Raw genomic sequence first — 27,104 nt, 5'->3', positions numbered from 1 at the left:
AAAGTTGAGGGGTCAAGCCAGTGAATGTTGGGGGGTATATTCTGGTGGATCCCTTTGGCCTGTACATGTGGCCATTCCTGCCTGCAGCTCCACCATTAAAGGATGGAGCCTCTGGATCCGATAATCACTGGGCCTGCTGCTAGGAGACAGCACAATGGAGCTGCCTGACTTGGCACTCTGTAGCAGGCTGTTTCCCTGCTGACTCACCGAATTATCCTCCTAATTGTTTTTTATTCCTGGCCACATGTTGCTGCCAAGTGGATAAGCACTTCTATTGTTCTCTGGTCTCATACAAGATCGCCCAGAGTCAGGAATAAGTCTGTGCATACCCTGACATTGACCTTTCCTATTTCCCTCCCGTTCCTGACTCCAAACTTCCTCTGTGGATTCAATCAGAGTCTGCAATATGTGTTTGCCCCAATAAATCAGCTTGTCTGCAATTAAGGAATGCATAGAAAAGATTAATAAATTATCACTGTGCATCATACGTTATACTCTTTCATTCTGCCTTGAGCAGTGTGAATTATCCTGATACCAATACAATAATTCCTCATGTGTTCTTCGATCTGCAGGAAGGTAGAAACTCTATTCTCAGCAATCTCTCCTTCAAGCAGCTTTGACCTCTGTTCTGATAGGAGGATGACAAAGCCCTACACCAGCAGTGCTGTCAAAAATGTACCCACAGCCCTTTCCTTTTTATCTACCAAGTCCCTTTGTGAACATTACTAACCACAAAGCTGTTAATCCATTAGCAATAAATAGCTGCCATTGGAATCTGAGAGAGAATCTGGTTGCAATTTGCTTTGCGAGATCACATAACATCATAAAACATGAGAATATAGCTTGAGTAATGTCAATGGAATCCTGAGTTTAAATTACAGCCTTCCACTCACTTTCTGCAATCCATAATTTTTATAAAATCATATATGTTATTAGCCCCAGTCAAGACTAGCCTTACAATGGACAAATATATCTGGGAGGCAATTAGACTGCCATCGTTGTGGAGTGGTTACTTATTCAGGATGTGTGCAGAATTAAAAGCTTGGTATATTTATATGCAAATAAAATAAGGCACAGTTTTCAGGGCATTCAAACTGCTTTGTTTCATTGATGAGAAACTGTTTGCATTTCATGCTGCCTACAGCATTCATGAGATTTGCATTTTTCCTACTTTTCAGAGAGTGCATCAATGCATTGGTGCAGTATAGGATGCTGTAACAAATGAGTTTCTGCAATGAACAATTAATATTCATGATTCAGCAACATGGGGACAAGAATGGTAACATTGCTTGAAAAGTCATCAAGACACCTGGATGAATGCTGAATGCTTCAGAGACATGAATTCCACCAAGCTATTTAAATAGTTTAATTCAGTCAGTTAGTAAATCTAGATTAAAATTCTAGTCTCATCAATAATGGTCATGATATGACAGTAGTGCTAAATGTATCTAGTTCTAACATATCCTCTGGAGGAGGAAATCTGCTGTCTTTACGTTGTCTCGATTCACAGTGATGTGGTTGATTCCGAACTGCCTTCTGCAAAGCAAGTCACTGAGTTGTAGATAACTCACCATTGCCTCCTCAAGGATTGAGCATCAACTGCTGACTTTACCAACATGCTCACAGTCCAAGTGGATTAAAACAAATCTCCTGCTGTACTTCAATAAAACAAAGAAATGTGGATGCTGGAAATCTGAAACAAAACCAGAAATTGCTGGAGAAACTCAATTTGTCTGGCAGCACCTGCGGAGAAAAAGCAGAATTAACATTTTGAGTCTAAGCTCTGAAGAGAGGTCACTGGACTCTGTATGGTTAACTCCACTTTCTTTCCACAGATACTGCCAGACTTGTTGAGATTGTCCAGCAGTTTCTCTTTTTGTCCCTTCTGTATCTACACAATGCCTATTTTGATTTGTGCTAATTTTAATTTGTGCCCGAGCTTAGTGATATTGGACCTCTCCTGCTGATCAGTGCAAACAACCAGCAGTCTGGGGAACACTGACCAATTTGTATCATGGAAATCACTGGCACAAAAAGTTGCCATTTCAATCAAGAATTGAAGAAATCAACAGATAGGTGTTAATTCAGTATTGGGAAACATGCATCCATTAAAAAAAACAAAATTACTTCAAATATAATTAATATTTCTATTCTTCAATCTCAGTTATTTTGTCATCTGGTCATTCATCTCATTTCTGTTTGGAAGACTTTACTATGCACAACTTAGGTGTCTTGATTCCAACGCTACAACACATTGAAAAGATAAATAATGGCTGTAAAACACTTTACGATATCCTAAAGTTGTACAAATGAACATCCCTGCTTTTACAAGGATTTAAAAAAAAATTTTGCAAACTTGTTACTTACCCACCATGTGTTTTGATTCAGACGCCATAAGTAATTTCAGGGGTATTAAAAATGTACTGACTTGACAGAAGAGTAGAGAGTTAAATTCATAACCCACAACATGGATGCAACAGTTAATTTACAATTAACCCTAACAATCTTTCAGACTCAAAACTGAGTTTAACAATTTCAGGCCTTAGCCCCTGATCCCATTGTTTTGATAGCTGGAGCTGGTAATGATTCTGTCGTTATTGTTTACAGATCAACGGAATCCATATATATTTTTACTTGTTCCATTCACACCTCCTTTTGCCTTGCACTATGATGCCTATTGCCATTATTCATTCCGTGTTTGGCTAATGGTAATAGAGCATCTTCAGACTAAATGTCATACAGTGCAGCCATGGTTTAACCAGCAGTGGAGGGAATGAAAGTTTAAAATTGCTGCTGGCATTGCCAGTCAGGTGAGTTGATTTGCACTGGATGGCATCAAGATTCATGAATGTTATAGAGCTGCACATTAAGACTGGTGGGAGCATTCCATCACAATTCTGTGTTCTATTTTGTGCACTGATTTTGGGAAGCTAAGAGCTCAATTACTCAACAGATAATGCCCAGTCTGTGACCTGCTGTTGTACCTACAATCATTATGTGGCTGCTCATTCAGGTTTCTGATGCTCAGAATGATGATTGTGAGGTATTCCATGAGAGTATTGCCATTTAATGTGAAGGGGAGATGGTTGATTTCTCACTTGTTGGAGATGGTCATGGCCCGATTGTCAATTCAAGACTCAATGTTGTATAGACTGCGGAATTGCAAGTGGAACTGAATACTGTGCAATCATCATTCTAACTTTCATTTTGGGTCATGACAAGAATGACACTGTTCTTAGACCTTAGACTTTGCTCTAAGAAATGCCTGCAATGATCTCTGGGCTTGGGGTAATTGGTCTCCATCAATCTTATTTTGTGTTATGTCTAACTCCCACCAGTGGAGTGTTTGTTCACTGAATCCCATCCACTCCAGTTTTCCTATGACTTCTTGAGGCCATACTCAGGCAAATGTTACCTTGATAGCAAAACCAATTACCTCACCCCATGCCTGATGTTCAGTTATTTTATCCATGTTTGACTTAAAGCTATGATGATATCTGAAGTACAGTGATTCTGGTGGAATCCAAACTACACATCAGCGACAGGTTATTGCTGAATAAGGGCCATTTGATAGCATTCTCGATGACAAATTCCATTGAATTAGAATCCCTACAGTGTGGAAACAGGCCATTTGGCCCAATAAATCCACGCCGAGCCTCTGAGGAGTAACACACCCAAACCTATTCTCCTACACCTATTACTCTACATTTCCCCTGACTATTGCACCTAACCTATATATCCCTGAACATTATGGGCAATTTAGTATGACCAATTCACCTAACCTGCACACCTTTGGATTGTGGGAGGAAACCAGAGTACCCAGAGGAAACCCATTCACCTGATCCCTCCAAGGGAACTGTCCAAGGTTCCAGTTACACTTTTAGGTGATGCAGCATTTCGCTTGTGCATCTTTCAGCCTGGTCTGCTGCATTCGCTGCTCACAATGCAGTTTCCTTTACATTAGTGAGAGCAAACGCAGACTGAGTGACTGCTTTGCAGAACACCTTCCCTCTGTCCATAGGAATGGGCTTTCTTGATGATTAAGAGTAGACTTACGCAGTGGATATTGACTACATTAAATTTGTTTGTGAGGACAAGACGCACCTGAGCAGCTGCCCAAATTGTTGGGTAGTTTGAGGGGAAGGAACAGTTTTGGAACACATGTCTTCAGCACTGTAGCTTTGCTGTATCCAGACCCTCAGCCATTTTCTTATATAGGTGGAGGGAATTGAATTGACTGAAGAGTAGCTTCTATGATGTTGAGAAACTTCCTTCAGTACATTTGCAAACTTTAGCACTAACATGCTCAGCTGCTAAATAATTAAGAATGCAAATGTTAAGGAACACCTTCGTCCTATTAGTTTTTTTTTCTTTGACATAGGCCATATATGCATTTCTCCATCTCTATCACATCTGTTCTGATAATACCATCTTTCACTGGGTTGCCTGTGATATGACCTCCTTTTTCCTAACTTCCGGACTCCCCCACATTCTGGTCTTTAGCTGTGTCTAGTCCATCTCCCACACTCTTGCCCTCACCCCTTCCCGTTCTTCCCAGAACAATGATAGTGTTCCACTGCTCCTTACATTCTACCCTGCTCGCCTCCACATTCATCCTCTGCCATTTCTGCCACCTTCAGCAAGATGCCACTGCAAACACGTTCCTCTCCCTTCCACTGTGGCATTCTGCAGAGGTCATTCCCTTCAAGACACACTGATTCACTTGTACATTGCTCCTAATGCCCATTGATATCCCCATGGCACCTCTCCATGCAAACTCAGAAGATGAAACACTTGCCCATTCATCTGATCCCTCCAAAGGAACTGTCCAAGGTCCCAGTTACTCTTTCAGGGTGAGGCAGCATTTCACTTGTGCATCTTTACATCCTGATTCATCCAGGGTTTCCTGTTGGGGAACACCTGGATTGACTTCCTCGGTATGCAGTCCTCCACACACTTGCTGATAAAGTCTGTGACGGTGGTGGCATACTCATCCAAGGTACCTGTGGACTGTTTGAACATGGCCCAATCAGCAGATTCCAGACAGCACCGGAGTTGATCTTCTCCAGCACTGGTCCTGTATCCGTGAGGATGTCTTGTGCTTGAGCTTTTGCCTGTAAGCCGGGACAAGAAACATGGCATTGTGGTTGGTGTTCCCCAAATGAGGGCGGGGATGGAGCGGTAGACATCCTTTACAGTGGAGTAGCAGTGGTCTAAAATGTTCAGGCCCCTGTTGGGGCAGGTAATGTTCTGGTGGTACTTGGGCAATACCTTCCTTAGATTGGCTTGATTGAGGTCGCCAGTCACAATAAACAGGGCCTCAGGATGTTCCATCTCCAGGGTGTTAGTGGTGGAGTACAGCACATCCAGAGCTTCCTCAACCTTTGCTTGTGGTGGAATGTACACAGCAATTAGTATAGCAGTGGTAAATTCCCATTGTAGATAGAGGGGGCGGCATTTGATGGTGAGGAATTCAAGGTTTGGGGAGCAATGGCTGTCCAGGGTTGCAACGTTCGTGCACCACAAGTTGTGGATTAAAAAGCACACCCCTCCACCCTTTGTCTTACCTGAGGATGCTCTGTGGTCCATACATGGATAGAAAAACCATCAGCCTAAAGTGTGCAGTCGGCAATGGATGGGTTGAGCCAGGTTTCTGTGAAGCACGGTGTGTGTGTGGTGATGTGTGTGATGATTTGTGTTGGTGTGTTTGTCGGTGCGTGTGTGTATGGCAATGTGCATGTGTGTCGGTATGTGTGGTGGTGTGTGTGTGACGGTGAGTGCGTCAGTGTGTGTATGTGCGTCAGTATACGTATGTGCGTCAGTGTATGTGTGTGGTGGTGTGTGCAAAAGTGTATGTGTGTCTGTGTGTTGGTGTGTGTGTGTGTGGGTCAGTGTGAGTCAGTAGGTGTTGCTGTGTGTGCTGGTGTGTGTGTGTGGGTCAGGGTCTGTGTGTGTTGGTGTGTGTGAGTGGGTCAGTGTGTGTGTGTGTTGGTGTGTTTGGGCGTCAGTATGTGAGCATGACGGTGTGCGTTTGTGACGATGTGTGTTGTGATTTGTGTTGGTGTTTGTTGGAGTGTGTGTGTGGGGGGGCGGTGTGTGTTGCTGTGTATGGCAATCTCTGTGTGTGTGTGTCAGTGTGTCGGTGTGTGGCGGTGTGCATTGCTGTGTGTGTTGGTGTGTGTATATGTCTGTATATATGTGTGGTGGTGTATGTGGGGCGGTGTCTGTCGTTATGTGTGTATGTCGGTGTGTGTGTGTGCCAGTGTGTGTGTGTCAGTGACTGTGTGTGTATATGTGTGCATGTGTGTGTGTGTGTGTGTGGGCGTGTGTCTGTGGCTGTGTGTGCGTGTGTTGTCAGCGCGTGTATTCCCGTATGTATGTATGGCAGTATGCATGTTTGGTGGTGTGTGTCGGTGTATGTGTGTGGCTGTGTGCATGTGTGTGTGCGTGTGTGCGTGCGCGCATGTGTGTATGTATTGTCGGTGTGTGTGTTCCATTTGTGTGTCTGGCAGTATGTGTGTGTGTGTGTGTGTATGTGTGTGTTGGTGTGTGTGTCATTGTTTGTTTTGGGCGGGTATGTGTGTGCATGTCGGTATGTGTGTCATTGTGTGATTGTGTTGGTGTGTTTGTGCGTTGGTGTGTTACATGGCAGTGTGTGTTTGTGGTGGTGTGTGTGGTGATTTTGTGTGTGTGTGTGTGTGTGTGTGTGTTGGGTGGGGGGGGGGGGGGTATGAGTTAGTCTGTGTGTGTGTGTGCCAGTGTCTGTAAGTGTGCGTGTTGGTGTGTTTGTGTGGCAGTGTATGTGTGTGTCAGTGCTTGTGTGTGTCAGTGTGTGTGTCAGTGTCTGTATGTGTGTGTCGATATGTGTATGTAGGTGTATGTCCATGTGTGTGTGATTCTGGGGCTGTGTGTGAGTGTGTGTTTGTGTGAGGCTGAATCTGTGGTGGTGTGTTTGTATCCGTATCTCGGTGTGTGTGTGTGTGTGTGTCAGTGTCTGTGTGTGCGTCAGTGTGTGTGTGTGATGGTGTGTATGTGTTGGGGTGTGTGTGTATGTCGGTGTGTCTGTCAGTATCTGTATCTGTGTGTGTCATTGTCTGAATGTATGTATTTGTGCGTGTGTGGATGTGTGTTGTAGCATTCTGTGTAATCCAAGCTGGAGGACGGGAGAAATTTCTGGCTGTAACAACTGCTCATTTTTTGAGGTATTTTTGGTGTGGGAGGTGATTTCCTCGAATTCCAGGAGCAGCAATTACTGTTTTATATGCTGTTGCAATTGTTTTGGAACTTCGGGAAAAAAAGTGAAAACAAAAGCAGTTTTAAAAAGGGAGAGGTACAGACAAAAGAAGCATCTGGTGAGGTCAGTGCAAGAGAGAGAGAGAGAGAGAAAGAAACTGACACCACAGTCAACCTGCACAGTTACTGCCTTTGCTATTTGAATACGCTGGACATTGGAGTACGCCTGGGAAAATCAACAAACAGGAAAATTCACAACTAATCTTGGAGGAACTGTTTGGACGAAGTCACAGCACAGAAACGGATAAGTGAATAGTTTTAACTTGGAGCAGTGTTTTGTAGAGGAATAAGACGGTGTTATTTTCTGGATCTGTAGATTGTGAATGAGCAACAATGGCCTTTGGTAGAGTGATGTGCGCTTCTTGTCAGATGTGGGAGTTTAAGGAGATACTGTTATTGTGGATTATATCTGTAATTAATGCTGTTGGTTGCGAATCCTATCAGATCGAATGGATCGGTTGAAGAGACACATAGAGGCAATGAGAAATTTGCAACAACAATGGTATGCGATGGATGGCAGTTATAGGAAGGGAGAAAGCTGCAGATACAGTCACATAGATGAGTTAAATCTAGGAAAGGTAAGAGAGGCAGGCAGTTAGTGCAGGAGTCTTGTGTGGCTATCACCATTTCAAACAAGTATGCTGTTTTGTAAAATGTAGGGGGTGGTGGATTCTCAGGGAAAGGTAGCACAAACAGCCAAATTTCTGGTATTGAGACTGGCTCTAACATCGGGTTCCAAGAGATCAACTGTGTGAGCGGACTTTCTAGTCCAAGGTACAGCCAGATGTTTCTGTGGCCAGCAGTGAAACATCAGAATGGTGTGTTGCTTCCCTGGTGCCAGGATCAAGGAGGTCTCAGAGAGGTTCTCAAGGAGGAGAGGGGCCAGCAAGAGACCATTGTACACATTGGAACCGACGACATTGGAAGGGAAAAGGTTGAGATTCTGGAGGGAGATTACAGAGAGTTAGGCAAGAATTTAAAAAGGAGGTCCTCGAGAGTAGTAATATCTGGATTACTTCCGGTGCTATGAGCTAGTGAGGGCAGGAATTGGAGGATAGAGCAGATGAATGCATGGCTGAGGAGCTGGTGTATGGGAGAAGGATTCACATTTTTGGATCATTGGAATCTCTTTTGGGGTAGAAGTGACCTGTACAAGAAGGATGGATTGCACATAAATTGGAAGGGAGTAATATACTGGCAGGGAGATTTGCTAGAGCTGCTCAGGAGGATTTAAACTAGTAAGGTGGAGGGGTGTGTGTGTGAGAGCCAGGGAGATATGAGGAAAGGGATCGATCTGAGACTGGTACAGTTGAGAACAGAAGCGAGTCAAACAGTCAGGGCAGGCAGGGACAAGGTAGGACTAATAAATCAAATTGCATTTATTTCAATGCAAGGGACCTAACAGGGAAGGCAGATGAACTCAGGGCATGGTTAGGAACATGGGACTGGGATATCATGGGACTGAAAAGTGGCTCTGGGATGGGCAGGACTGGAAGCTTAATGTTTCAGGATACAGATGCTACAGAAAGGATAAAAAGGGAGGCAAGAGAGGAGGGGGAGTGGGGTTTTCATAAGGAATAGCATTACCGCTGTACAGAGGGAGGGTATTCCTGGACATACATTCACGCAAGTTATTTGCGTGGAACTGAGAAATAAGAAAGGGATGATCACCTTATTGGGATGGTATTATAGACCCCCTAATAGTCAGAGGGAAATTGAGAAACAAATTTGTAAGGAGATCTCAGCATTCTGTAAGAATAATAGGGAGGTTATGGCAGGGGATTTTAACTTTCTGAACATAGACTGGGACTGCAATAGTGTTAAGAGTTTAGATGGAGAGGAATTTGTTAAGTGTGTACAAGACAATTTTCTGATTCAGTATGTGGATGTACCTACTAGAGAGGGTGCAAACCTTGACCTTCTCTTGGGAAATAAGGCAGGGCAGGTGACTGAGGTGTCAGTGGAGGAGCACTTTGGAGCCAGCGAACACAATTCTATTAGATTTAAAATAGTGATGGAAAAGGATTGACCAAATCGAAAAGTTGAAGTTCGAAATTGGAGAAAGGCCAATTTCGCTGGTATTAGGCAAGAACTTTCGAAAGTTGATTATGGGCAGATGTTTGCAAATAAAGGGACGGCTGGAAAATGGGAAGCCTTCAGAAATGAGATAATGAGAGTCCAGAGAAAGTATATACCTGCCAGGGTGAAAGGAAAAGCTGGTAGGTATAGGGAATGCTGGATGACTAAAGAAATTGAGGGTTTGGTTACGAAAAAGAAGGAAGCATATATCAGGTACAGACAGAATAGATTGAGTGAATCCTTAGATGAGTATAAAGGCAGTAGGAGTATACTTAAGAGGGAAATCAGGAGGGCAAAAAGGGGACATGAGATAGCTTTGGCAAATAGCATTAAGGAGAATCCAAAGGGCTTTTACAAATACATTAAGGACAAAATGGTAACTAGGGAGAGAATAGGGCCCCTCAAAGATCAGCAAGGCAGCCTTTGTGTGGAGCCGCAGAAAATGGGGGAGATAGTAAACGAGTATTTTGCATCAGTATTTACTGTGGAAAAGGACATAGAAGACATAGAATGTAGGGAAATAGATAGTGACATCTTGAAAAATGTCCATGTTCTGCAGGAGGGTGTGCTGGATGTCTTGAACTGCATAAAAATGAATAAATCCCCAGAACCTGATCAGGTGTACCCGAGAACTCTGTGGAAAGCTAGAGAAGTGATTGCTGGGCCTCTTGCTGAGATATTTAGACCATAAGACCATAAAACATGGTAGTTGAAGTAAGGCCATTCGGCCCATCGAGTCCACTCCGCCATTCAATCATGATAGAAGACAGAGGTTAGTGGTGGAGGGTTGTTTTTCAGACTGGGAGCCTGTCACCAGTGGGGTGCCACAAGGATCAGTGCTGGGTCCACTATTTTTCATCATTTATATAAATGATTTGGATTTATCACTAGTCACAGGTGAGGTGCCAGAAGACTGGAGGTTGGCTAACGTGGTGCTACTGTTTAAGAAGGGTGGTAAGGACAAGACAGGGAACTATAGACCGGTGAGCCTGACCTCGGTGGTGGGCAAGTTGTTGGAGGGAATCCTGAGGGACAGGATGTACATGTATTTGGAAAGGCAAGGACTGATTTGGGATAGTAAACATGGCTTTGTGCGTGAGAAATCATGTCTCACAAACTTGATTGAGTTTTTTGAAGAAGTAAACAAAGGGGATTATGAGGGCAGAGAGGTAGATGTGATCTATATGGACTTCAGTAAGGCATTCGACAAGGTTCCCCATAGAAGACTGGTTAGCAAGGTTAGATCTCACGGAATAAAGGGAGAACTAGCCATTTGGATACAGAACTGGCTCAAAGGTAGAAGACAGAGGTTAGTGGTGGAGGGTTGTTTTTCAGACTGGGAGCCTGTCACCAGTGGGGTGCCACAAGGATCAGTGCTGGGTCCACTACTTTTCATCATTTATATAAATGATTTGGATGCCCATAAGAGGTATTGTTAGTAAGTTTGCAGATGACACCAACATTGGTGATGTAGTAGATAGTGAAGAAGGTTACCTCAGATTACAACAGGATCTTGATCAGATGGAAAGATGTGAAAGGGACCTAAGGGGCAACTTTTTCACGCAGAGGGTGGTGCGAGTATGGAATGAGCTGCCAGAGGAAGTTGTGGAGGCTGGTACAATTGCAGTATTTAAAAGGCATCAGGATTGGTATATAAATATAAAGAGTTTGGAGGGATATGTGCCGGGTGCTGGCAGGTGGGACTAGATTGGGTTGGGATATCTGCTCGGCATAGACAGGTTGGACTGAAGGGGCTGTTTCCGTGCTGTACATCTCTATGACTCTATGGTGTGTATCAGTGCAGTTGGTGTGTGTGTGTGTGTGGGTACGTGTGTGTGGTGGCGTGTATGTCAGTGCGTGTCTGTGGCTGTGTGTACGTGTGATTGTGCAGCTGTGTGTGTAGGTATGTGTGTTTGTGTGTGGCTGTGTGTGTGGCTGTGTGTGTGTGTGTGTGTGTTTGTATGTGTGTGTTTGTGGGATGGCATGTGTGTGTACGTGTTTGTGGAGTGGTGTGTGTGTGGCTGTGTGCATGTGCGTGCATGTGGCTAGCAAACTAGCAGTAGACTAACTGCCAGGCAGAGTTCCAACAATGTATACACACTGCATATAGGGTCCTTAAAGATGAATTTTTTAAAGGTAAAGCATACATACAGCAACACCTCACCCAGGTGGGTATGCATTGAATTCCCTGAAGGATATTGGTGGGAGGGTAACGCTCAGTTATCTGGATAGTTGGGTTGTGATGCAGAGCGTTGCCAACAGCGTGAGTTCAATTCCCACACTGGCTGAGGTTAAAGTGAAGGCCCACCCTTCTCGACCTCACCCATTACCTGAGGTGTGGTGACCCTTCTGTTAAACTCACCACCAGTTGTCTGTCTAATAAGTGGGATTATGGCGGCTTTACATTTTATTAGTGAATCCTTAAGATTTTTGAAAATCCACTAGCTTCATGATGCTGGCTTTTTAATTTCAGATTTATTTAATTTATTAACCAGATTTAAGTTCCTCAGCTGCTGTTGTGGGAACTTGTGTCTCCAGATCCTTACCCAGGCTGTTCATCTACAAATTCAGTAACATAATCACAATCCAACTATACCACTGGGATAAAGGTTCAGTACTACAATCAGCTGTGTCCCTGCCAGCTGTATTCACTGCTTTGAGTTACCGAGTGGCATTATACAAAGGAAGTTAGGTTCCATTACAAGTCATTTATGTTACCATCTGTTACACTTTGTCCAGAGAACTGCTCAGTAATGATTATTCTTCTTTGAAAGAGGAAAAAATTAGGCTTACATGTCTTTCCTTTGATAAATAGGACATTGTTATCTGGTCATAAGTGAATTAAAGGTAGGAAAATGATGATCTGCTCTTGGTAATGTCCTCCTGATTGATTAAGTGCTGTAGCTGTCCTTTAATAAGGCTTTTAAGAGATGAAGATCCTACTGCAGGAAAGGTCATTTTCAGAGTTACAAAATGCTTCAAAGGTAATTAGTGTGCTTTGCTTTTTATCTGGGATATAGACCTCTTAACTTCTGTCTATAAAGGCCATATGGAAATGCAATAGAAAAATGAGCAACTCTGAAAAATGTAATTTAATTATGTGTTTGCTTTCTTGTTAGAAGTGTATTTCATTATTGTAATTCTGGGAACAATTGAAGCCTGGAGAAATTTTTAATTACAGTCCCCAGGCTGTTCAAAGATGTTTGCTGAAAAGTGATTACACCACATTCATTGAAATATTTAAAGAGGGAGAAATGTTGATTCTTTTTGTTAAAGAAATATAATTGTGAATACTTGGATATAAAATAAGTCACATTGCAACCTAAAGAAGGCTAAAAACTCAAATGAATTTTTAATCCTGGTTCCCCTTACAATTACTCATTTCATAAATTCATGATGACACAGAACTAATTAATCTTAATAATTTGTTTGTGCTACGTTTTTCATATACACTAAACTGGATTAAAAAAAGTTTTTTTTCTGTAGCTTTAAAAGTATTGTTTTAATGCTTTATGTGAGTTGTGATGCCCTTCTGTCCTGAGATCAGGCCAAGCGAAAGAAGTCAAGTTGTGAATCTAGTTTAAGTAGCCCTTGAGAGAGTAGCAGAAACCTTAGGGTAAATAAAGTTAAGGAATTAAAAGATTGGTATGGGTGGAATGGGTTTCAGTTCACTGGGACTGGTACCAATACTGAGATAGAAGGGAATTGTTCCTGTGGGACAGGCTTTACTTACACTGTGACAGGGCCACTGGCTGGGTGAATCAGACCAGAATACGCAAACTGAATATAGAACAACCTCGATTATCTGAACGAGATGGGTGGGGAGTATTTTGTTCGGATAACTGATCGGATAAAGGATAACGTTATCTCGTGATCTCGTTCGAATAATCTGAAATTTGGATTCTTGATGTTTGGATAACTGAGGTTGTCTTATATTACTTAAATAGAGAAAGACAGCCTGAAGCTGCAGCACAGAGGGATTTCAGATGCATAAATCACAAAACGTTAGCATACATATTGAGCAGATAGCAGGGAAGGCAAAATAGAATGTTGGCCTTCATTTCAAAAGAAATGGAGTGTACAAAATAGGTTGGTCTTGCTAAAACTACCCAAGACGCTATTCATACCATATCTAGAATACCGTGAACAATTGGTTCCCCTTATCTGAGGAAAGATACACTGGCATTGGAGGCAGTCTAGATAAGATTCACGAGATTGATCTTGGGGAGGGAGGGATTTTCTTGTGAGCAGATGTTAAGTAGTTTGGGCTTGTACTCATTGGAGCTCAGAAAAATGAGAGGTAACCTTAATGAGATGTACAAGATTATTTAAGTCCCTACCTGTGGACCAGGAGGTCTGGGTTCAAGTCCCACCTGCTCCAAGGGTGAGTAAGAACATCTCTGAACACATTGATTAGAAAAATAGGTTAATTTTTAAAAAGTTACAAGATTCTTAGGGAGCTTGACAGGTTTGATGGAGTCCATGGATGGAAGTTGGTTTCCATTATGATCTGGGCGGTGCACACCATCTTCTGCAGTTTCTTATGGTCCTGGGCAGAGCAGTTACCATACCAGGTGGTTATGCACCTGGATAGTATGCTCCTGATGGTGCATCTGTAAAAGTTGGTGAGGGTCCTTTTGGACATGCCAAATTTCCTGAGCTACCTGAGGAAAGAGAGATGCTGTTGTGCCTTCTTGACCATCACATCTACATGGTAAGTCCAGGACAGGTTGTCGGTTATCGTCACTCTGAGGAACTTGACACTCTCCACCCTCTCAACTTCAGCTCCATTGATGTTGATGAAGTCAATGATCAGTTCTTCAGTTTTGCAGATGTTGAGAAAGAGAACGTCATCAAGCCTTTCTGTTCTGACTTGTCATTGTTGATATCTGTCCTACCATGGTGGTGTCGTCAGTGAACTTGTAAATGGTGTTCATTCGGAATTTGGCAACACCATCCTGGGTGTACATGGAGTACAGTAGAGGCTGAGGATCCATCCTTGGGTGGGGCTCCAGTGTTGAGTAACTCAATAGCTTGTTAGTTATTTGAAAATGTAGGTCAGGTCTCGATTTCAGTGCCCATCTGCATTCTGTAACATTGGAGACTGGCATGATGACATTGCATTATCAACCCAAAGGCATCACACTTTATTTCATATTCACACAGTGGGGTAAGGGTATAACACAAGTGGGGCAGCTGATTGGCTGCTGTAAAATCCAACCTATTATCTGGGAAGCATTAAAAGATCTAACTTGACCTTTCCATTTTACCACTTCATGATTGTTTACGTGGTCAGTTGTCATTTTTTTGAGCGGGTGGTTTAAGTCATGAAAGGGTGGGAAACTGCTGTTTATGGATTGGCTTTTCATTCTATAAACTGCTCAATTTTTCCTTGCTGTTGAAGTCAGTTTTGCCCTGATTAAATTAGGCTGATAAAAACATTGCACTGTTCAGAAAAGCTATGAGCAAAGTCCCCGTTTACACCACATTTTACACTTACATAAGCATTCTTTCAAATTTCCAATCAGTAAATATAAACCACTCTTTTCATATTCACTAACCAGGCAGTTTTATAATGTTCAGATTAGAGTGGAGCTGGAAAAGCACAGCAAGTCAAGCAACATCCGAGGAGTGGAAAATGATGAAGGACTTTTACCTGAAACATTGATTTCCCTGAACCTTGGAAGCCACCTGACCTGCTGTGCTTTTCCAGCACTACTCTAATCTTGACTCTAACCTCCAGCATCATATAATACCCACTTCCGCCTAGCTGTATAATGTTGTATATCTATCACCTTTTGTATTTATATGAATCACTTAGAAATGTTTACAAAAGCTACATTGGTTTTCCTACTCCACCCAGAACTCCACTATTAGGCAATTCCCTCTGAGTTTTGACAATTTTGAACATCAGAACATAAGAATACAAGGAGGAGTAAGCCATTTCTTCTCAAGATTTCTCTGCATATAATAAGATCATGGCTGATTTGATAATTTCCTGAAACTTGTATTCCACTTACTCCAATTAACAATGACAACCTATTAGTCAAAAATCAACTATCTCCACTTTAAGATGTTCAATCACCCCACCTCCACTGCTCTTTTGTGAAGGGAATTAGATTCTGGGGGAATGACCTCTGGAAAAAAAAAACTCAACTTACTTGTAAATAGGAGACCCTCATCTCTAAACTTTGTACCCCAGCTTTAGACTCACCCACGGTGGGGAAACATTCTTTCAGCATCCAGCTTGCCAAGTCACCTCAGGTTTTTGTACGTCTGAACTAAGATCAACTCACATCCTCCTAAATTTCAATGATTCAGGTCCAGCCTGTCAGCATTTCCACATTAAATAATTCTTCATTCTAGTAACAGTCCTTCACTGGAGTGCTTTTCGCACACTTAGAATCCTTGAGTCGTACAGCATGGAAATAGACCCTTCAGTCCAACTCGTCCATGCTGACCAGATATCTGAAATTAATCTAGTCCCATTTGCCAGCACTTGGCTCATATCCCTTGAAACCTTTCCCATTCATGTACCCATCCAATTGTCTTTTAAGTGTTATAATTGTACCAGCCTCCGTTACTTTCTCTGGCAGCTCATACCATACATGAACCACCCTCTGCATGAAAATGTTGCTCCGAAGGTTCCTTTAAAATCTTTCCCCTCTCACCTTAAACCTATGCTCTCTCGTTCTGGACTCCCCTGCCTGGGGAAGAAACCTTGGCTTTTAAGTCTATCCATGTCCTTTATGGTTATTATGAACCTCTATACGATCACCCCTCAGCCTCCAATGTGCCACGGCAAATAGCCCCAGCTTTATTCCGTCTCTCCCGACAACTCAAGCTCAATCTTTTGTCGGGAGACCTGAACAGTACACAGTCTACCATATGTGGTATCACCAATGCCATTTACATCCATATTTTTATATCCAATACCCTTTGTGATAAATTTCAACATTCCATTTGCTTTCCTAATAACTTGCTATACCTGCATACTGGCTTTTGTGATTCACACACCATGGTATGAAATTGCTCGAACTCAGAATTCCGCAATAAATAAAATACTTTTTCCCCAATTGCTTCACTGATTGGAAAACACAGTTTTTCATCACTGTTTATGCAACTTCTGTAATGTATTTAGAAATCCAGTAAACTAGAGAGTCTAAACACCTGGATTTTGACCAATGGATGTTAAATTTCCTTCAATTAAGAAATTTGTAGTCTTTTAGCTTTGTGCTTATTGATTAAGTGCAATGAAGTACTATCTTGAACTAGCTGGGGAGCAGTGAAAATCCAATTGTCTACTTATCTGTTGCCAGAAGAGCAATCAGTAACTAACCAGCCAAATTGAGAAATCCCAGCTAAGTGGGAAGGCACTGATATACTACTATTGGGTGATTGTACTGATGTAAAATTGTATAATGGATTCTTCAGTCACCAATCAATGATGTAAGACCAAAATGCACTGAAAAAGTATAATATCTCACAGTGAAGCTGGAGGATGGTGATACCTAAAAGGAAACTTTACTCAATACAGAGGTCATTTTCAGTGCATGGTGACCCAGTTTTATTGTGTCTCCAGCAACTAATGGTGACAGGAAATTTGTGGAATAGGAACACAATGGTTGATGAATTAGATTATAAAGTCAAATTACTTTACAATGACGTTCGTTTAAAAAGAATTTTTCACATAGTAGCTTCCACCATGTGATTAGGTAGCTCCAACTCAACTCCAAAGTCTTATGGTTCCTATTACAATTATATTGTTAAGAGTCCCTCTTGACCAGAAATATGGTGGAAGCTCTCTGGAGGGTAAGAACCCAACATGACTGATGTCTATTCAGATGAAAAATGTTGTGTTTAAAATATCAAGGAATTTAATTTGTTTTTGAAATAAACAATGGTGGAACTAAGTACATCAAGTTTTACTAAACAGTACTTTGACCTGACTTGCTACTAATTTTAAATTGTGGAAGGTGATTGGATAAGCATGTGAGAGCTCAGAGCTTGGGTGTGGAGATCACAATGCATGTTTACCTGTTCAAGAAAGCTTTTTCAAAGGACAGGCTTTGTGCTACCTGCTAAATGAAGCATGCTGTTGAGTGGCTGCATATCTCAGCAGATGGTTCTGGTTTGCGTGAGGCTGGAACCACTTAAAGCCAGCCCCCACTATTGAAAGGTAGCTTGCACTTCTTAAAGGTGTACTGCACTGTGGCTGTACTAGATACTGAAAGTCTATACAAAAAGGCTTTTTGAGCAACAAGGAGTGTCACTATATGGCAGAATGGTGGTTCTCAGATTTTCTGATGATGCAGGAGGTGCACAGCATAAGTATGTCAGGAAGGAACCCAGATAAGCACTTTGGAGAAAACGGGAAGACAGAGTGGAGTTGTAGGTAGATAGGATAGTGAAAAGGATGCTTGGTATGCTTTCCTTTATTGGTCAGGGTATTGAGTATAGGAGTTGGGAGGTCATGTTGCGGCTGTACAGGACATTGGTTAGGCTACTGTTGGAATATTGCATGCAATTCTGGTCTCCTTCCTATCAGAAAGATGTTGTGAAACTTGAAAGGGTTCAGAAAAGATTTACAAGGATGTTGCCAGGGTTGGAGGATCTGAGCTATAGGGAGAGGCTGAACAGGCTGGGGCTGTTTTCCCTGGAGCGTCGGAGGATGAGGGGTGACCTTATAGAGGTTTACAAAATTATGAGGGGCATGAATAGGATAAATAGACAAAGTCTTTTCCCTGGTGGTGGAGTCCACAACTTGAGGGCATTGGTTTAGGGTGAGAGAGGAAAGATATAAAAAAGACCTCAGGGGCAACATTCTCAGACAAAGGGTGGTGCGTGTATGGAATGAGCTGCCAGAGGAAGTGGTGGAGGCTGGTACAATTGCAACATTTAAAAGGCATTTGGATGGGTATATGAATAGGGAGAGTTTGGAGGGGTATGGTCCAGGTGCTGGCAGGTGGGACTAGATTGGGTTGGGATATCTGGTCGGCATGGACGAGTTGTACCAAAGGGTCTGTTTCTGTGCTGTACATCTCTATGCCTCTACTAATCTGAGATCAGTGTCGCCCCAAGGATCTACAAGCAATGCTGTAAGATGTTTAATGACCTTACTTGAGTGGTGAAGGTCAAATCCACTGGCCTCAGGCACAGCCCAACTTAAGTCTTTGCCCACTTCACTCACTTGCGTAAAATTTCTGTCACCTGTGCTCTGAACTCTGTACAGAGTGCTGTTGGAACTACACGCAGACTCAAGAATGATCCTGGAGGGCCTGGACATTGGTAAGTCTGGGATTTTTGGTGGGGACATGTTGGGCACCAAAACAGGGGAGAGGGTAACAGTGTGGGTTTTGGAGACCAAGTTGGGTGGGGCTATCATTCTAGAAGGAGTCCTCACATGTCTATGGGACACTTCCCCAATCTAGGAATGCTCCCTTTCTTTTTCACATCAGCTAGTTAGAAAGCAAACTCTCCACTTCCCACATCGCCCACTCCACCTGCCCACACCAACTGCCTTATGTTATGGGCAAAGTCAGTTATCCGTTACTGACATTTTTTAAAGTAAAAAATTGGCATGTTGGCTTTGGGTTTTTGACCAGATGTCATTGTGCCAAATTTCACAGTACGGCTGCAGCTGATTTGGAAACATGAAATCCCCAGCTACTGGTGATTAAGAAACATCACCACTTCCTCTGACACTCACCACCAGCAGCTCAAAAACACCAGAACGTAATATTGAGGTTGTGTCTACACATGGTCAGGCAACAGGTAGAAGGGCAGGTGTAGAGAATCGCATGGTTCCCAGTTAGCCTATTTTTAATCATCAGCAAAGTGATGGATGGTGTTATCAAGCCGCATGTACTCAGCAGCAATCTGCTCACTGCTCATTTTCAGTTCTATCAGGACCACCTAACTCCAGATCTCATTATAGATTTGTTCAAAACATGGAAAGAAGCAGTGAAAGTGAGGTGAGACTTACTGCTCTTGATATCAAGGCAACATTTGATTGTGTATGATACCCTTGGCAAAACTGAAATCAATGTAAATCAGGGAAACGCTCCTATGTTTGGAGTCATATCGAGCACGGACAAAATGGTTTTGGTTGCTGAAGGACAATCATCGCATCTCCAGCACAGGGTATGAGGGTCAGGTCCTGGAGGCCATATGGAAAAATGGGTATCATTGTTGGGGCAGGGGGTGTAGTGTACCTGAACCTTCAATCACTTGTCATTTCAATACATCACCTTGCTCTCATAATCTTATTTCAATCCTCAGCGTGCTGCAGTGTCCAACATAAACTGAAGGAATAGCATCTCATTTTCTGCTTTTGTACTTGACAGTCTTCTGGATTCAACATCAAGTTCAACAGCTTCACTCCATTAAATATGCCCTACTTTTTCTATGTACACATAGTTCTCCCCATCCAGTACCTCGACCTTGTTTTCATGTTTTTTTTGGCAGTCAGAGCTGAACTTTGTTTTGCTATTAGCACTTAAGTTGGATCTATATTTTTTTTCACTTCACTACAACCATTACAACTCCTTTTGCCTTTGGTTCTACACTTTAGTTTTCTAATCTTCCTCAACTTCTGACTTTTCTTTAACCTTCTCTTCTGTTCCATGCTCCTCACATATTTTTCAACAGTATAAAAGCTATTAATTACATTTCTGTCTTTCTGTAGTTCAGAAGAGTTTGGGTTGCTGATCTGAAGGCTCTGATGAAAACAGTCACAGTTGTCAGAATGTCACTGGAAAATTCTAGGAGTGTGAGACATACATGGTGGGCTGAACATAAGGCGAATGCATACTGTTAAAATTTATTGTCTATAGCCGTACATATAGTATGGTAGTGTAAAGTTTTGCTGGTCTCCTTCCAACAGGTCTCAGTCCTAAGTAATCTGATGTCACCATGTCACATTTTCTTAAGCACATGCTCAATAGCTAGAAACCAGCTGATCCAAGTGATTGAGGAGTCTACACTGAGAGTACAAAGAGGAGGAGGATGTTACACTGAAAAGGATAGATGATGAGAACACAGTGGAGCGTAAACACTTGTGCAGAGCAATTGTCCAAAAAGATCTAGTTCTCTGCTGTACAATGTGTTTAAATGTACAGGTCGTTCTGCAATAATGCACGTTTCATTAACACAAATTAGCTTTAACATGATTGACAAATTGGGGACACTGTTTCTAGAAATGAACTTTGAAAGCATGTATTGATTATAACACAATTCCTGCCCCAGTAGTTCACATGATTCTGCTATTATGACATTTTCTTACAGGGTGCACGAGAACGAAGCTGCCACATTATAGCAGAACTGACTGTATACATTTATTGTTCTTGGAGAATTGACACAGTTAACCCTTAACTCCACAACTTTCAATCTGAAATTTCACTAGCACTTTCTGCTCATTACTGCCTAATTCTCCTGGGCATTAGCTGAGAAACGTGGCCTCCTCCTCTTTTGTTTACACAGATGTGAAGCTGCTGCTGTGCTAATGCTACATTAAAACCTCTGTCTTATCAACATATGGCTTGAAGATTGGTTATCGTGATTGTTGCAGTCTTTTTCTTTTGCAAATAAGGAAAGGAATAGTTACTCCCATCTGCTCTCTTTAGCTTTACATATGGAACATTGATAATGTCTGTGGTCTGGTTCAGCTCCATCCCTAATTGCCACTTGTAAAAGACTTCGCAAAATGCCGGTGTGGAAAATTGCCTTGCTTTGTAAATCCTGTCTAGGGATAGATGACCATGGTTTTTAATATCTTACCTTTGTACTTGTAAGGTAATAAATTATGTTGGGTCAAGAATGGTGGCTCAGTGATTAGCACTGCTGCAGGGACCTGGATTCGATTCCAGCCTTGGGTGATCGTCTTGTGGAGTTTGCACATTCTCCCTGTGCCTGTGTGGGTTTGCTCTGGTTTTTCTCCCACAGTCCAAAGATGTGCAGGTTTGGGTGGATTGCCATGCTGAAATTGCCCATGGTGTTCAGGATGCACAGTATAGGTTAGGTGCATTAGTCAGGGGTAATGTGCAGTAATGGGGTAGGGGAATGGGTCTGGCTGGGTTACTTTTTTGAGGGTCAGTGTGAACGTGTTGGACCAAAAGGCCTGTTTCTGTTCTATAGGAATTCTAAGAACCAGTAAATATCTTGCAATCAGTGGGTGGAGATTCACAGGAAGATTTTGATCACAATTGCCTGCATGTCTATATAATGTTCTGCTATTTCCCAGCATTTTCTAACAAATTCCAAAATTTTGCTGGCTATTTAGCAAATTCACAGCTCCATAGACAATTAAGTAGAGAAAGAAATACAGAAACATAGAGAGAAAAAACTAGGACCTAACAGAAAAACATGGAAAATAAAGAGGATATTAATACTATTGAATGCTTCCTACAGCTAATGTGACAGATAAAACTTATCACTTTTATGTGTCTTCATGTTAGCACAGTGGGATATCTCATTTAGACAATTTGTGACAGTAAAAATCTGACACCTCAGTTTTTTGCAACAGCACGGGCTATTATTTCCTTCATTTAAGTAATCCATGGAACGTTAATGTAGACTTAAATGAATTGTGGACTTCAAAACCACTTGTCAAAATATTAATTTTTGCATACACGCTGCTGTTTGTAGTTGTTTTTACACTGTTGCGACATATTGCTCCAATGGCCATGAAATTATGGTTTTCCTCCAGACAGCATTACAGCAGTGAGGCAAGGAATGTCAACACCAATGACAATATGGGTGGGTCAAAGGACACTTGTTATTTTTCATCTGTCTTCCCCATTCTACTGCTGCTCACACTATATCCTGATGCAGAAGTGGAGGAGCTGAGTGCTCCAAAACCTCTGCCTTTGCTGAAACCATTCACCTGTTAGAAGGCACATGTGAGTACAGCTTGACTTGTGCTCCAAATTTCTTTTGGAACACAAGGGCATTGTTATTCCTACCTCTGAACTGCACTGATTTACTTTGGTTATAGTAAAATTGTGTATGGGTTCAGGATTTTTGCCTTTTCTCAGTTCCACTAAAGGCTTTGATTCCATGCTGAATTATAATTTCAAGGATATTAGTGTTCCTTTATACTGTTATGAAGATATGGGTGTACTGTACTTTTAAGAGAGTTAAAACTAGCAGTGACAGCGCCAAGTGTTCTCAATAAGACACAATGTAACCTGTGGTCCAGCTACTGAGGTAGCTGGTTGCCTAGAAACGACAAAACAGATTCAAATTCGGCCAATCAGTTTAAATTATACCCAGAAATATACCAAATTCCAATCAAGTTTGAATTGAGTATATTGGCAATCTTAAAAGCCAACGACACAATCCAATGCCTTGGGATATAAGACTGGGGAAAATTGAACAGTTGGGAAGAGAACTGCCACAAGATCATCAGATTAACAAGATCTGCTAGTCAGAACTCTCTGAGTGGTACCTGTCTCGAGAATAAGTTTTAACAGAGAAAAACCTCAGCACCGAGCTGGAGAACCAATCTACCTGATGAAGATAAAGAGAAGATTCAACCGCTGGCTGATTTTAAAATTTGAATTTTCGGTGAATCTTAATTGGGAGTTTTATTGGACTAGTGTTATGGAAGGGAAAGTAAAAGATAGGTTAGAGGAAGGAATTGTAAATAGTTGTTAGTTAATTATTCTCTGTTATACTTTAAGAAATAGAGTTGTTAATTTTTACTTTAAGTAGTTCTTAAGCACTTGGATTTTTACAGAATACTGCAGGGGATAAATCTTTTCTGTGTTGCTGGTTTTAAACTAAGCAGGAGAGTTTACCCTGTGTTGTAACAGTTTGGGGGCTCGGGTCCGTGATTTGAACTGGTTTAGACAGATTTGAATAGATTTGGGGGGTATGAAAAATACGAGCAGATTTAAACACTTGCAGGTTAGTGTCCTAGGTTTTTAAGTAAAACATAGGTGAGACAATTTGCTTAATTTTGGAGACTTGTGGTTGATTAAATTAAAAATGAGACAAATGGCACTTAAAATTGCTAAAGAGATCTGGGATTTGAAGATGATTCTCAAATTTGCCAAGAAAGTTTAGAGGGAAAAAAAGGCCATACTTTTAGAATTAGCCAATACGTTAGATTTGGGTTTAACCAAGAACAAAAGCAAAACTGAAATTCTAAGGGAATTACTCAAACACTTAGGTGTGTCAGAGAAACTGACAAGTGCAGTAGAGGTAGAAAAACTTAAATTATAATTGAGGAAAATGGAATTAGAAGATAAACAAAGAGAGACAGTGGAAAGAGAGAGGGAGAGAGAAAGAGAGAGAGGGAGAGAGAGGAAAAAGAGAGAGAGAGGGAGAAGTTTCTTAGCGGAGCAAAGAGAGACAGAAGAAAGGGAGAGAGAAAGAGAGAAAGAAAGAGAGAGAATTTGAACATGAGAAGTTGCGGCTTAATCAGCAAAGTCAAGTGAACAGGATGGAGATTAAAAGAAAAGGTAGTGATATATATAAAGTATGTCAAAACTCTGCCACATTTTGATGAGAAAGATGTGGAAGCCTTCATTTCATTTGAAAAATTGGCTAGGCAGATGGAGCGGTCTGAAAATTTATCAGTAATGCTAATTCAGATTAAACTGGTAGACAGAGCGAGTGAGGTATTTGCGGCATTGTCAGGTGAGATGTCAGGAGGTTATGAAGAGGTGAAACAGGGTATTTTAAGTGCTTATGAATTGGCACCAGGAGCATATAGACAGCAGTTCAGAATCACAAAGAAGGAACCAGGTCAGACTTAGGTTGAGTTCGAAAGAATTGAACATTGTCATTTTGATTGATGGTTACATGCTTTGAAAATAGATAGGACATTTGAGGCTCTAACAGAGATTATTCTGTTAGAGGGGTATAAAAACTCACTTCCAGAGTTGGTAAGAATTCATGTGGAGGAACAGAAGTTCATGAAGTGAGAAGGGCAGCAGAAAGAGCAGATGAATACATGTTGGTGCATAAGATAAATTTCTGGTCAGGATTTCGTCCAGTAAGGGATAGAAGTTGGAGAAACGGAGATCCTACAATCCAAAACCAAGAGTTGAGTGCACTGGTAAGATTTTACCACAGTTTAAAGATGCCCAAGAGGGCGGAAAGGAAGTGAAAGGCCTCAGGTATTTTCACTGTATTGGAGTGGGACACGGAAAATTAGTGCCGGTGGTTTCAGAAGGGCACTGGGAAAAGGTGTTTTCACTGTCAGAAGGTGGGACACATAAAGTCACAGTGCTGATTGTTAAAGAAAGATGTGGTAAAAGAAGCTAAGCTAGTGGCATTAGTGAGGGTAGTAAAGCAGACCCCATGAAGAGTCGAGGAGAGTGTATAGCTTAGGCAGTATCCGATCTCTACAAAGAATTCGCCTCTGTGGGTAAAGTTTACTCAGAAAGAATAGGGGGAAAAGGACAAGAAGTTATAATTTTGAGACATATAGGATCTAACCAGTCGCTGATAGTTAAGGGATGAGCAAATATTCACTCTTTCTGATCTGTTACCTGAGGGTGTGGTAATTTGTGGGATAGAAATTTAGCATTCCCCCACATAAGATCAGGTTGGAGTGCCAACTTCCCCGAAGACTGGGGAAGTCACAGTGGGAGTGATTGACAGAGTGTCAGTTCCAGGAATTCAATTTGTTCTTGGGAATGATTTGGCAGGGTCCAAGGTGGGAGTGACACCCTTTGATGTGGAGAAGCCCAAGGAAGACTAAGAAACTATGGAGTTAAAACAGAAATATCCTGGTATTTTCCCCAACTGTGTAGTAACCAGATCCCACTATCATAAGTCACAGCATGAAGTGAAAAGTAAAGAGAAAGATGAAGGAGCTGAGGTTCAGTTAGTGGACACCCTGTTTGATGTAATGGTGCAGGAAAAATTCCTGAACAGGCAGAGGGTCAGACAGAAGTGTTTAGTCCTGAAAGGCTAAGGGACTTGGAACAGCAAGACAAGACAATACAAGATATATATGTGGATACGTACTCTGAAAAGGAGGCAGAGAATATTCCTGAGGGTTATTATCTGAAAGATAGAATCCTAAGGTGGAAATGGAGACCACAACAGATTAGTGCAGAGGAGAAATGGGCCAAAGTGCACCAGATTGTGTTACCGGTAGCATACAGACAGGAAGTGTTACAGGTAGCACATGAACTACCTGTAGGAGATCACCTTGGGGTACGAAACAATCAGGCTAAGGTACAAAAACATTTTTATTGGCCTGGAATGCACGAGGATGTGGTTAACTTTTGCCATACGTGTCATACATGTCAAATGGTAAGTAAGCCAGGCGGTAATAAAACCAGCACCTTTACTGCCAATTCCCGTATTTGAAGAACTTTTTGTGCGGGTTATAATAGTGTAGGTCCCCTGCCGAGAACTAAAAGTGGGAACTAGCATTGTTAACCATAATGGATGTGTCTCCCAGATTTCCGGAGGCAATTCCATTACAGAGTATCAAGGCAAAAAAAGGATGTAGATGAGTTAATAACTTTCTTCATGCAGTATGAACTTCTTAGAGAGATGTAGTCAGACCATGGGTCACCTTTTACTGCTGGACTATTTAAGGAGGTTATGGATTGCTTAGGTATACAGCACATTAAATCTAGTGTGTATCATCCTGAATCCCAGGGAGCCTTAGAAAGGTGGCATCAGACCTTTTTGAGAGCATACTGTCAGGATTACCCAAAAGATTGGGATGAAGTTTTCCCATTCGTATTGCTTGCCATTGGAGATGCTCCAAATGAATCTACTCAGTTCACTCCCTTTGAGTTAATATTCCGGCATGAAGTGAGAGGCCCTTTCAAATTAATTAAAGAAAAATTGACAGGACCAAAGTCGGAGATCTCACAATGAGATTATGTATTGGAGATGAAGGAAAGACTAAATTGAATAGGTGAGTTAGCTAAACAGCACCTAAAGAGGGCACAGTGCAGAGGAAGCAGGTGGCAGACAAAAGCTCTGAGATTCAGACATTTTCCCGAGGGGATGACGTGTTAGTACTGTTACCAGTGATAGAAGATCCCTTCAAAGCCAGGTTAAGTCGTCATTATCAAATTGAGAAAAAATTGAGTCAAGTGAACTATCTAGTAAAGGTGCCAGATAGAAAGAAAGGATGGTATGTCATGTAAGCATGTTGAAACTGTATTAAACTAGAGAGAAAAAACTCTTTCGCACATGGATAGCAGTGAGTTGAGGGATGTGTAGGTTAAGTTATTTTATTTTACATTAGGATTAACCCTTGGCACAACATTGTGGGCCAAAGGGCCTATTCTGTGCTGTACGTTTCTATGTTTTATGTTACATGACTAGAGAAGCAGGTGTAATATACTGCCCTGCAGAGTGAGGAATCAAGTCCAGATTACGTTGATTTTGATGTGCCTCAAAATAGATTACGAAATGAAGAAATCTTTGGGGAGTGGGATAGGTTAGTAAGCTATCTGTCTCAGGAGCATAGAACGCAATTAAAAGATTTGTTACTGCAGTATAAGGACCTGTGTAAGAATCAGATGGGGAGAACTAATGCTATTGTACATGAAGTGGACATAGGGAAATCTGCTCCGATAAAACAACAATCCTTTCAAAGCCAGACAGGTCCAGATGGAGGTGGAGGCTATGCTTGATGAGGACATCATCGAACCAAGCTAGAGTGAGTGGAGTTCACTGATCATTTTAGTTCCCAAACCGGACAGGATTCAACTATTCTGCGTGGGTTATCGGAAGATCAACGCCATTAC

Source organism: Chiloscyllium plagiosum, unplaced genomic scaffold (genome assembly GCF_037043375.1).
Source record: "Chiloscyllium plagiosum isolate Xiang-an unplaced genomic scaffold, Cpla_swu_hap1 HiC_scaffold_31, whole genome shotgun sequence".
NCBI lineage: Eukaryota > Metazoa > Chordata > Chondrichthyes > Orectolobiformes > Hemiscylliidae > Chiloscyllium > Chiloscyllium plagiosum.
Note: the sequence above shows the minus strand (reverse complement) of the source record.